The sequence below is a fragment of the Callithrix jacchus genome, chromosome X (assembly GCF_049354715.1).
Source record: "Callithrix jacchus isolate 240 chromosome X, calJac240_pri, whole genome shotgun sequence".
NCBI classification, from domain to species: Eukaryota; Metazoa; Chordata; class Mammalia; order Primates; family Cebidae; genus Callithrix; species Callithrix jacchus.
This window is the reverse complement of record NC_133524.1, coordinates 32,188,490-32,201,890: the sequence shown is the minus strand read 5'-3', so window position 1 is coordinate 32,201,890 and position 13,401 is coordinate 32,188,490. Positions and strand designations below refer to the sequence as shown.

Here is a 13,401-nt window from a genome sequence, read left to right as displayed (position 1 = left end):
TAAAATTACAAAGGTACTATATACACATCAAGAAAAATTGGTATAGCACACAGTACAAACAAGAAAAGAAAAAATATCCATAATCCCATGACTCAGAGATAATCACTATCAGAAATTTGCTTTATATACTTTCTTTCTCGTGTGTGTGTGTGTGTGTGTGTGTGTGTACCAAGGTTCTATCTTTTCTTTTCCTTTTTTGTTTTTTAATTTGTTTTTTGAGACAGAGTGCAATCTTGGCTCACTGCAACCTCCCCTTCCTGGGTTCTAGTGAATCTCATGACTCAGCCTTCTTCGGCTATTTTTTGTAATTGTAGTAGAGACGGGGTTTCACTCTGTTGGCCATGCTGGTATCAAACTTGTGGCCTCAAGTGATCTGCCCACTGCAGCCTCCCAAAGTGCTGGGATTACAGGTGTGAGCCACTGCACTCAGCCTCTCTCTTTTTCTTTTAAACCAAGCACAGATGAAACATTATTACAGTTTTATGACCTGCTTTTTTCCCTTCAAACTGTCTTTATAATACTTTTATGTATTTAAATATTCTTCTACAGGGTAATTTTTCTTTTTCTTTTTCATTTTCTTTTTTTTTGTTTGTTTACTACAGGGTAATTATTCTAATGACTGGCTAATCCTCTCTTCTGTGGCTGTACCTAATTTACCAACACAATTCTAAATTGCTTAATATTAAGAGTATTTCACAATTTTTACTATTATATCCAGCATTATGGCTAATATTTTTTGGGGGGGAACAGAGTTTTGCTCCATCATCAGGCACCAGGCTGGAGTGCAGTGGCGCGATCTTGGCTCACTACAACCTCCACCTCCTGGGTTCAAGCAATTGCCTGCCTCAGCCTTCCCAGTAGCTGGGACTACAGGCGCGTGCCACCATGCCCAGCTAATTTTTTTGTACTTTTAGTAGAGATGCGGTTTCACCATGTTGGCCAGGCTAATATCTTTTTTATACCTTTACAAATATCTCAGATACTTTCTACAGGATAAATGCCTAAAAGTGGAATTGTTGTATTAAAGAATGTTTACATTTGTGAGCCTTTTTATGTGTATTGCCAAAGTTACCTCTAGAAAATTGCACCAGAAATTAGGTGCACCATCCAAACCATAATTTGAGCCAGGCATGGTGTGGCTCATGCCTATAATCCCAATTCTTTGGGAAACTGAGGCAGGAGGATCACTTAAGCCCAGGAGGTCAAGGCTACAGTGAACCATAATTACACCCCTGGACTCCAATCTGAGTGAAAAAGCAAGACCCTGACCCTAAATTAAAAAAAAAAAAATCAACATATTTGAAGCAGGGTGTCTCTGAAGTCACATATTTGCTACTATAAAAGCAGCTTCCCCCGACCAATGAATAAAAATATGTTTTAAATACTCCTCTAAGGTCATATTAAATGAATTTGAATTGATACTTTTTTTTTAAGACAGGCCTGCATTGATGCGTTTAGTAATGTGCTTTCAGGTTACTATGAATAATAATAGGGTGGTTTCTAAAGCTTAGAAATTACAAAGAAAAGAAAAATAAGAACGAGCTACTAAATTGCACCCTGCAACAAAAACATGCTTACTGTTTGTGTTTCTCTGTCTTATTCTCTCTCTCTCTCTCTCTCTCTCTCACATGTGCGATCTCTCTTTCTCTCTCTCGCTCTGACATACACACACACACACACACACACACACACACACACACTCCCCTTTGGAAATTACATTACCAGATGTCTGTTTTTTATCAGAAGATAGAGGCAGCCTTTTACTAAAAAAAGGATTCACTGTTTCTTCCTGGTGGCCCAATCTCCACTTGTTAAAGAAATTGTTTCTTTTATCTTAGATCTGAGAGAAAATGAGAAGAGAAAAACATTGTGAAATATGACTCTTCTCTATTGATAGACACTAACTTGTCCTTACTTCTAGTTTTAATAAGTTGTTACTCCTAATGGACTTCTACAACTTAAACTAAGAAAAAGCAGAAATTCTAATAATGTGACTTCAAATATATATATAAAATAGTAAAAGTATTATTTAAAAACATTTAAAATTATAAAAATTATATACCAATGCATGATTATATATGTATAATTGGTAGGTCTACTGTCAGTCTCTACATATGTCCTCGATTAAGAAAGTACTAAAGTATTCATTGGTTGGCATAGTAGTCTGAATATTGTCCTTTCATTTTCAAGAGTTTAAAGATTTGCTGTGTGTAGGTAGTGTCTCTACGCCTGTAATCCCAGCACTTTGGGAGGCCAAGGAAGGCAGATCACTTGAGGTCAGGAGTTCAAAACCAGCCTGGCCAACATATTGAAACTCTGTACTAAAAAATACAAAAATTAGCCAGGTGTGGTGGCACATGCCTGTAATCACAGCTATTCAGGAAGCTGAGGCAGGAGAATCACATGAACCTGGGAGGTGGAGGTTGCAGGGAGCCAAGATCACACCACTGCAGTCTTTCAATGATAGAGACTCCATCTCAAAAAAAAAAAAAAAAAAGAGTATAAAGATTTTTCCTGACCATTAGCTCAGTTCCCTGGTCTTTTGTTCTAAATTCTACTTTTCTCACCAAGAAAGATCACTATATATTTGGCTAAAGGGAGAAATCCTTCTATAACAGTAAAAAGAATCCATGGGGTTCTTAATATTTTACAAGTTCTAGAATTCCCTTAAAAGAATATTTTCTGAGTCAGGTTGTTTAAAACATTAATGTTTCATTAGACTTTGATAACTGTCCCTTGAAAAAAATAGTACTGATCAATAAGATTGAAAAAATACTAGGTTTAAAAGAAAAGCAAGTTTATTTCCTGTTGGAATTCTTGAGCCTTTATTATACACTGAGACTCTAAGAGGATAAGGAGTCTATGCTTTTTCAGTTTTAAGTGACTATGGAAGTCTTTTTCAGACATACCAATTAATTTCACACTAAATATGCCATGGATCACAGTGAATCTTTGCCTTAATGTGGTATTTGCCAAATGGCTTAATGACAACAATTTTTTGCTGAAGCTTGTAAACATGTGATCCAATTAAAAAGAAAATGACTATATTTGAGGCAAAAGGATCAACTCCCTCTCCTTACAGCCCCACTCACACCCCAGGAGTCCTCTTGTGCTGTGGATTTCCTAACCGGAGATGAGCTTAGAAAGTATCTACAACAGTAGTCTCCAAACTCTGAAGTGTGGCTCATTAGCAAATCCTAAAATCAGTTTAATGACTTACAACCAACAATTTTTTACTGGAATGGAATGGAGTGGAACAGATTAGAAAATATCAGAGTGCATTACCAAGCAAGGTTAAGGGTTGTTTTGACAGTGGTTGATCTGTTAGATGTGTGTGTGTGCATGTGTGTGTGTGTGTACATTAGATCACAATATAAAATGTTTTTCTTCTGTGCATTGCAGTCAAAATAGTTTGAAAAAATTCAATCACTCCAGCCCTTCCCTTATTTTACAGATAATAAAATAGGTACATAATGATCAAATGACATAACCAAGGTCACAAAGATAGTTATAATAGATCTAGGACTGGAACCCAATTTCTGGACTTCCAAGCCACACATCACACTGCCTTACCCATTAAGAACAAATGCCCAGGGCAATAACTGTCTAGTCCATCTGCTACTGCCAATGATTATTCTCTCTTATATACCTCTTAGTTTGGCCCGTCCTAATTTTTCTCTCAGTACCTCTGGGCTAAAAGTTGCCTTATCAAAATGGTATCAATAATGGTTAAGAGTAAAAGCTGTCAAATCAAACTGACTGGGTTCAAATATTGGCTCAGACACTTTATGATTCATTCTTTATCTTTAGTCTTCATCTTTAAAATAGGGATACTAGTAACATATTTGGTCTATTGTGAGACACTCTTTTCCACCCGTGTTTTAACAGCTCTGAAATCACAATGCACCTTATGACCAATGGAATATTGAATTCAGTGAAATATGATTGTATTATTTCATATGGTTACAGTGGAAATCAAACAGTTCATCTTTTTAAAGCCCTTAGAACAGTGCCTGGAACATATCAAGTGCTACTCAAGTGTTTGCTATTAGCTTTAGGATTAGCGTCATTAATACTATCAGCTTGATAGTATAACTTAATGCATGCCTGTTAGAGTCAAACTAGTCATGAAAGTTTCATTCATTCTCTTGCATTTAATTGTCGGTATAAGTAGTCTCTCTCCTTTCTGAAGATGATTTCCAAGGATGTAATCTGAAAGTCCAGTGTTTTGCACATTAGAATAGCTCAACAGTTGTTTGTGTAACTAATGAATAATGAATAATCAGAATGATATACCTTAATCTCTCTCTATAAGGTCAGGATGGTATTAGTCTTGTTGACAGTTATATTCTACAGTACCTAATGTGGTGAGTGGCACTTAGTAAATGTTCAGTAAATATTTACAGAATGAATTACGTCTTATACCCAAAAGAAGAAGAGGTAAATTCACTCCTGACATTGATAATACACGGTGGCATGAGATTTAGCATAGTGACTGTCACATAGTAGATAGTAAATAATGTGACCTTTTATGTTGCTTCTCAGCAAAGACTAATAGCATTCATAACTTTATAGGGTCATTTTTATCAAAGTCTACTATAATATGTAACATATTAAGGGAAAAGGCTGACTTCAGAATTACAGCATGATCACAACTGTATTAGAAAATAAAATAAAAATAACAGAAATATACACATAAAAATGAAAACTAAAAGAACTCCAAAAGACAAACAGTTATTGCATCATTTCTTTATTTTTACTTTTGCAAATTTTTTGTAATAGCATGTATTACTTTTGTAATCGAAAAAACAATAAAGGTAAAACTTTATACTGTAGCTTTTAACCAGTAACCGCTTACAGTGGCAATGGAACTCTGAAAGACAAATTTCCTTTTTACTATTTATTCTGAATTTAAAAGCTGTTTCACGGAGTGACCTTCTTGTTCTCAGATTATGAGACACTGTAAAAAGAAAGAACTGATCAATTATTTCTTGCAGGCTTTACAATCTTAACTGCCTTAATCATATCCCTGGTTAAGTATTTTCCTTTCTTGTCAAAGTGACTCAAGCTTTGATAGTTTCTCTTTGATACATAGGGCCTAGTAGTTTGTTTCCATCTTGAGAGTTGCTAAGCTTTCATCCTGGACATTCCCCACTATACACACACTTAATTTAAAAAATAGGGGAAACCTTTAAGCACATCTAATAATTGCTGACATTTCACTTAACAGACCTCCAACTATGCTACCAGTATCCTCAGGGGATGGATAATTTGAAATATGAGTGGATCAATAATTTAAAGCTTCAGATGGGCTTAAATAAGCCATCTTGAAGCTGGGCATGGTAGCTCACACCTATAATCCCAGCACTTTGGGAGGCCAAGGTGGACAGATCACCTGAGGTCAGGAGTTGGAGACCAGCCTGACCAACATGGAAAAACCCCATCTCTACTAAAAATACAAAATTAGCTGGGCATGGTGGTGTGCATCTGTAATCCCAGCTACTCAAGAGGCTGAGGAGGCAGAATCACTTGAATCCGGGAAGTAGAGATTGCAGTGAGTCAAGATCGTACCATTGTACTCCAGCCTGGGCAACAAAAGTGAGACTCTGTCTCAAAAAAAAAAAAAATAATAGTAAGCCATCATGATAAAAGTCAGAAAGAATCTTTCAGGTTCAATGCGAGATAATTTGCAGTCTAAAATTCTCTTTCAAGTAAAATCTCAGGGTGAAATGATTTGGGCCAGTTGCTTCAGCAGTCACGTGTTATCCCAAGTGTTAAGAATTTGGGACAAATGCCATGTGACCTACCAGTGATGCTGATAATGCCTCTATAAATTCAAAGACAGCCTTTCCAATGCCCACAGAAAGCAGCTACAGCAGTAGTAATTATATTCACTGCTTAAAATATATTGTTGTGGCCCTTTTCTCCTTTAGCTCAAATTTATACTATCCAATAAGCTCTTAGATTTATTTGCTTTACAGTATCATTAGCAACCAGATTTTGCATCATTGGCTCTATATGTCCCATCAATTTGAACACATGAGGAAACAGAAAATTTGTTTCTGCTACAGGAATTTCTGTGCTGCGGCTGGCTTGCAATGGTTCAAGAGAGCCAATTGTAAACTATACAGGAATTGTGAGCTAGTTATTAAGCCTACCTTTGGTAGCTTGAAATCAGACATAGTGGGAAGAGTTACTCCATGGAAATTGGCAAATACTACAAATTGGGGCGCCTTTTTTTTTGCATAGATCGCTCATTAGAAATGACTAATTTATCTGTGTAATTTGGATCACGCAAGTCCCTGGATGCAAAGAATCTTCTTAAACTTAGCAGGAAGGATCCAAATATTTATCTGCCCTATAGAGGGACCACTCATCCTGGTTTGTCTGGGACTTACCTGGTTTTAGCACTGAAATTCTTATATTCCAGGAAATCTCTGTAGCCCCAGGGAAACCAGGATAGTTGTTCACCCTAGCCTTAGGTAAAACCCCTAGAAATAGAGCCCTATTTACATAAAGGGGCCTTTTTTTTTTTTTTAAGACAGAGTTTTGCTCTTGTTGCCCAGGCTGGAGTGCAGTGGAGCAATCTCGGCTCACCACAAATTTCGCCTCCCATGTTCAAACAATTCTCCTGCCTGAGCCTCCAGAGCAGCTTGGATTACAGACACGTGCCACCGTGCCCAGCTAATTTTGTATTTTTAGTAGAGACGGGGTTTCTTCATGTTGATCAAGCTGGTTTCAAACTCCCAACCTCAGGTAATCCACCTGCCTTGGCCTCCCAAAGTGCTGAGATTACAGGCATGAGCCACCACACCCAGCCACATGGGGCTTCTTGTTCAGGTGAAAGGGAGTGAGGGAAGCAGGATAAAGTAAGGAGGATGCTGGTCAAGAACTAATGTGAGAAGGAAGAGGCTCACTTCCTCCTGATCCCACAGGGAGTTCTGGAGAACAGATTGTCCCCACCTTGAGATAAGGGGGCTGGGCTTTTATTTTCCCATGCCAGTTAGTCATTGGCTGTGGATTTCTGGGGAGTAGGAGATAGCAAAACAGTTCCCATTTGACCAAGGGAGGATTTCTGGTGAAACAGGCAATGAGGCCTTAGCAACCAACACACTCACAACTGTGGCTGGGTGAACCAATAAAAGGGATCTGAGTGGAGCACCAACAGTATTAACCCCTCCTAGACTTTATGAAGCTACTGTCAGACCCCATACATAATGTGGCTTTAGAGCTGAATGGGCACATTTATGTAGATCACTAACCACCACTCTTTCATCATGCGCTTACATGGGAATTAGCCTGGTGGCATGGAAGAGATGAGACAAATGTATGTTTCTTTCTTATTTCATCTTCCTCATTGTGACAAATTCTTCTGGGCCTCAGAGGACCTAGGGCAAAGAGACCAGCACCAGAGTTCTGAATCAGCTTTATATCATGTGCACTATTTTAGTGGAATGCTGGCTCTGAAAGGTGGATTTTTATACTACCCAGAAAATGAAAGCATTTTTGAGTTTGGCCTGGGGTAGCATTTTGTCATCTGTCTAGAATACAAAGCTTTGCACAACAGAAATGGTGGGATCACATCCCTGTGGGCAGAAATCATTACGTTCGTTTTTCCATTTGGATATTTTCCATTTTCAGAACACAACCAGTTTGGGATTACAAAGTACTTTCTGGTGAGAACTTTGAAGTGAGGACAAAAGGCATTTTGTTCTTTTGTAGACTTACATAAACTGTTCCTGGTTTAAAAACCATTCTAGATTTTTAAATAGACTTTCAGGTATCTGCAATAAAAATCATCTTGATTTCAGTCTACTGCAGGTGCTGCTCTGTTATGTGCTATATCTCCTTAAAGCTGTAAGGGACAGTGATAGGCCTAGGTGATAAGGAACATTTTCAGGAAGCAGAGAAGCATAAAGAATAATGTTCTTATGTGGAATGGGCGCAGTAGTTCATGCCTGTAATATCAGCACTTTGTGAGGCTGAGATAGGCGGATCACGAGGTAAGGAGTTTGAGACCAGCCTGGCCAACATGGTGAAACCCTGTCTCTACCAAAGATACAAAACATTAGCTGGGCATGGTAGTGCATACCTGTAATGCCAGCTACTCGGGAAGCTGAAGCAGGAGAATCACTTGAACCCAGAAGGTGGAGATTACAGTGAGCCGAGATCGCACCATTGCACCCCAGCCTGGGCCTCAGAGTGAGACTCCATCTCCACAAAAAAAAGAATGGCATAGAACAACAGACACCATGAAACACATTTGCTTCTTTCTGTATATGCATTTGCTGCCATAGACTTCAAACTATTACAGTATTATAGCTTCTCTCTTCTCTCCACCTAACACCTTCTACTTAAGTTTCTGCTTCCTTATGACTTCCATTTTCTTCTTTTGTTATCTGACTTTTTAAACTTTCCCACCCATCTTTCATCTCTGTTTATCTCTGTGTATTACAATCAAGCTCTCTAAGAAAAAGCATCTGATTGTATTAGTTATTTATTTTCCATGTAAGTGTAATGCCACCTCACAAGCCACAGGCCAGACTGTAAACCAGGCTTTCTTGACCTGGGTAATATTGACATTTGGGGCCAGATAATTAGTGGAATGCTGGCTCTGAAAGATGTATTTTTACACTACACAGATAATGAAGGCATTTGTGAGTTTGGCCTGGGGTAGCATTTTGTCATCTGTACTAGAATACAAAGCTTTGTGCAACAGAAATAGTGCGATCACATCCCTGTGGGCAAAAATTGTGGTGGGCTGTCCTGTGTGTTATCCCTGGCAACATCCCTGACGTCTACTCACAACATGCCAGTAGCACTCCCCTTCCTTGGTTGTGACAACCAAAAATGTCTCCAGACATTCTCTATCAGATGTCCCCCGGAGGGTGAAATTGCCCCTTGTTGAGAATCACTCCTTTATACCATTACTTGGACAACCTGTGGTAATGAAAGTCATCTGGATTGCTACATAGAGTGACCTATGCCTGAGGAATCATTTGAAGTTGCTTTTCCACATCCTTAGAGACCCTTTAGTTTCTCAATGAAAGGGAGTATCCTCAGCAGACAATCTTCAGGAATTGCCTCAGCTGCCTCACCCAAGATCATACCACTTCTATGGGCAGCTTTTCCTGATGAGTGGAGAATACTAACCTGGCCATTTTGGCCCAACTCAGGAGGACACTAACATTCAAGCTCAAGAGCTCCCATGGGGTTGAATGAGACTATCACTGGGTCTACATTCAAGCTTGACTCCTCCCTATTTCCATTCCTGTTTATTTCACTTCCCTTCTACAGTTGTCAACTCCAAGAGCACTCTTTACTAAATATTCTGCTCTCTAATTTTTGGCTTAGAATTGGCTTCCTGGGGGAACCCAGTCTGTGACGGGGGCAATGAAATTGACAGGCATTTAGAAGCATCTGAGGGAAAGGTATTGTAATAGGCCCATAACAGTCACTGCGTAATTTGATTTCCTCTTGCTTCCATAATGAGGTTGATGATTTTGTCCAGGGTGAGTAGTGATTATTATTAGTTAAGGTATCTAACCTCGTCATCTCCATTAATAGGTAAGGACTTTGAGGACAGCATAAAATTATGTCAATCTCTTGCCTTAAACCTTAAGCTCAGCAGCATACACATCCATAACAGGCAAGAGTTAGAACATAAGATAGTCAATAGCATAGATCTTGAAAGGCAATGTGAGCACTTTACGGGCATAGGACATGCATTACTCTTTTATTAAAAATAATTTTGCATGTAAAATTACATATTAAATGCAGGATATGCCTTGACTGAACGAATAACTGGGCACTTTAAAGATTGTTCCCAGTCTAATATAATGGGAAAGAACTTAGTCAAGTGCTTAGTGTAATGACCTGCAAGAGTTAATGTGCTTCACTTTATTTTCAGTCAGTTAAGAATTGATTCACTTTGTTACTCAACAAATGTCTATTGAATGACCAAAATAAATCAAACTCTGATCTAGAACCTGGAGAAACAGCAGTCAATAAAACAAAATGTATTTATCATGGAGCTTAAATTTTAACAAGAGAAGATGGACAATCAGGTCAGGATAAGTTTGATTTTTTAAAAAAGAATAAAGCAGGATAAAGAGGCTAGAGGATAAGAGACAGGAACCCTTTCAGTGGAGTGGTCAGGAATGATGACATTTGTATAGAGATGTGAGGAAGTACACCAGTCAGATATGGGGGACAAAATGTCCCAGGTGGAAGAAAGAGTAAAAGTAAAGGATCCAAGATGGAGCATGCTTAGAGGGTTTGACAAATATGAATAGCAAGAGAGCCAGTATGACTGAAGCCAAGGAAGAAAGATGGTGAATGACAGGAGTGAGTGACCAAGGGCCAGATGAGGAAGGGTCTCATCAACAATGGTTGGCTATCATTAAAAGCCTTGGGAATATGTGCTTTGTAAGAAGGGAAGTCTTAGAATTCTGTGCTAAGAAGTGACATGGTACCTGTAGCATTGTAACTTACTGAGCCTGTAGTATTCATTCATTCATTTCTATATTTATTAACAAATACTAATCACCTGAAATGTGAAGATTAAAAAGAGAGAAGTATCACCTTGGGACATTTAAATACTAATCACAAAAGAGAGACCTATAAAAAATGACCTCCTATAGTGGTAGTAAATAGTAGGTGCTGTAGGAGCAGAATGGAAGGAGGAATTCATTTCACAGTGAGGGAAAGGAGATGTTCTATCTAGGTGAGTATTAATGCATATTGTCCCTGAGGCTACATGCAAATCCAAAGTAGAGGGTATGTATTCCTTCTGATAGGAACTTAGCAAAGAATGTTTATAATTGCTTGGTCCCTGATCTCACTTAGCAAGAGTCACAAGATGGATTCAGTGATGAAAAATCAGTTTCTACCTTATACTTAGCCATTCTGATAAGATGAATATCTTGGGCTGAGCACGGTGGCTCACACCTGTAATCCCAACACTTTGGGAGGTCAAGGCGGGTGGATCATTTGAGGTCAGGAGTTCAAGACCAGCCTGACCAACATGGAGAAACCCCGTCTCTACTAAAAAAATACAAAAATTAGCTGGGCATGGTATGGAGTGTCTGTACTCCCAGCTACTCAGGAGGCTGAGGCAGGAGAATCACTTGAACCTGGGAGGCGGAGGTTGCAGTGAACCAAGATCATACCACTGCACTCCAGCCTGGGTGACAGAGTAAGACTCCGTCTCAAAAAAAAAAAAAAAAAGATGAATATCTCCCTTTCCAGTTTCACGTATAGTCTCCTTATAGCCCTTTTGTTCAGAAAAGGGATTTCTTATGTATGTATAATGAATATAAATATAGGTTTTAGAGACCACTAGTGTTTTAATGAGATAGAAATAGGCAGACAAGAGAGAGAATAATTGAAGGACTGGTCAGCATGAGGGCAATTTGATGTGGAAAGAAAAAGTCTGAGCAGGAAATGTTTGTGAAAAAAGAATTAGGAGAGGAATAGAATGAAATGAGCTCATTTATGGTGTGAGGGACAGAAGGGATTTATTCTCAAGAGGTGAAAAGTGAAGGAGCTCATATTATAGAATTTGACCTAGACCAGTTATCAAGGGGAAGAAACTAATTCAAAAGACTTGGTCCTGAAGGTCTGGAGCAGGCACATCTATTAGAGGAAGAGAAAAGTTTTAAAATGCATCTTCAGTTATTCCTGGAACCCAACACAAAACCTCATGACAATCTTGATATCTTCAGGGAAAAAAGGGCAGCAAGGCTTATATCTTCTTTTGTATGTGGTTTTTTTTATTATACTTTAAGACCTGTGGTACATGTGCAAATTGTGCAGGTTTGTTACATAGGTGTACACATGCCATGGTGGTTTGCTGCATCCATTCCTGCTATTATCTACATTCGGTATTTCTCCTAATGTTATCCCTCCCAAATCCCCCCACCCCCTGCTATCCCTTCCCTAGTCCCACCAACCCCCAGGCATGCTCTGGTATGTGATGTTCCCCTCCCTGTGTCCAAGTGTTCTTATTGTTCAACACCCAAGGTTTATATCTTAAACAAGACAGGACGTAACTTCAGGTCAGAGAATTCTATTAACATGAATCGCCTACACCAATTTAAATAGGAAAAAAAATAGTAAGTTTGATAATGTAAAATTTAATTTAAGAATCAGAACCAACAATCATAATTAAAGCAAGAATGTTGTGTTTTAATCATTTTTAAAAATATTTAGTTATTTTGAATTATGAAGTAATGCTAATCCAGTATATAATGATAAAACACAGTTGGTTTTCATAGTAAACATGAGCATCAGAATGCCAAGAGGAAAATTCGTCTCCATTTATGTTTCATTACTCGGAGGACCGCATAACATTTTTTGAAGAGTCAGAAAATGGCCAGAAAAAGAGGAAGAGAGATTATTTCCTTAACTAGTTCCCTGGTCCCTTACTTTGGTAGTTAACAGTTTAACTCTAGAACCATAGCGAGTCTCTCTCATTTTCCTGGTTACCCTAGGATTCCTCACATTGGCAGTAAGTTAGTGAATGAGATAAATATCCTGAGAACTCACTACATGAATGAAGAAAATAATAATAAGTGTAGGCATTGGAATTTTTAAAAAGTATTGAGCATTCTGTGCTCTTAACACAGAGGAAGAATTTTGCATGAATTAACCTGTTTAATCCTCACACCAATGCTGTAAAATAAGGACTATTTATGTCTCCATTTCACAGAAAATGAAACAGACTGGAACAACTAACATATTCAAGTTCATACTTGTTAACTATTATGTATTATCAGCCTTAGAAAAGATGTTCCAGACACCAGTGAACAGCAACCCTCCGGTCTCAACTGCACAGACCAAAGAGCATGATAATCCCTATTAATCTTTGGACCTTAGTAGAGAAAGTGGCTGGTAATAAATGGGAGAGACTTTGGCTGGAGGGTACCTTCTATTCTTTAATCTCTGGGACACTGTTTCCCCTCTCCCTTTCTCTTTCTACTCCTCTCTCTATCAGCTGTATCCACAATAATGCTATAATATAACTACTACACAAGAATACAGAGCTTCTGTTCTCATGCTTGTGGGCCGACAGGTCAACTGTAGTTCAGGTGTTCTGGATAAAGCTTGACTGGAGAGCTCCACTTCATACTGTACTATGCCTGGGTTTGCCTCCAGGCTGTGAATTCAGTTTGGTTGGTCTCTAAATGTGTTGGATTTTGAGGCCCAGACTAAAGGATCAGAAGCAACCTGGGGCATGTTCTCATGGCAGATTGCCAGTGCAACAAGCCTCTGTTCACATCATGTCTGCTAAATCAAGTCACATGGTCGAGCTGGGAAGCACACTGTGCTCACCATGAGGCCATGGCTAAGGTATACATGTTTAATTCTTTCACAATTGAGTGAAAAAATGGGACTAAC

General features: G+C 38.7%; 1 protein-coding gene across 21 annotated transcripts in view; it reads left to right on the top strand.

Annotated features, from left to right (window-relative positions):
• The window catches only part of DMD (dystrophin), a 2,312,475-nt gene that overhangs the window by 2,067,800 nt on the left and 231,274 nt on the right, over positions 1-13,401 (top strand). The gene's annotated exons all lie outside the window — the stretch shown is intronic.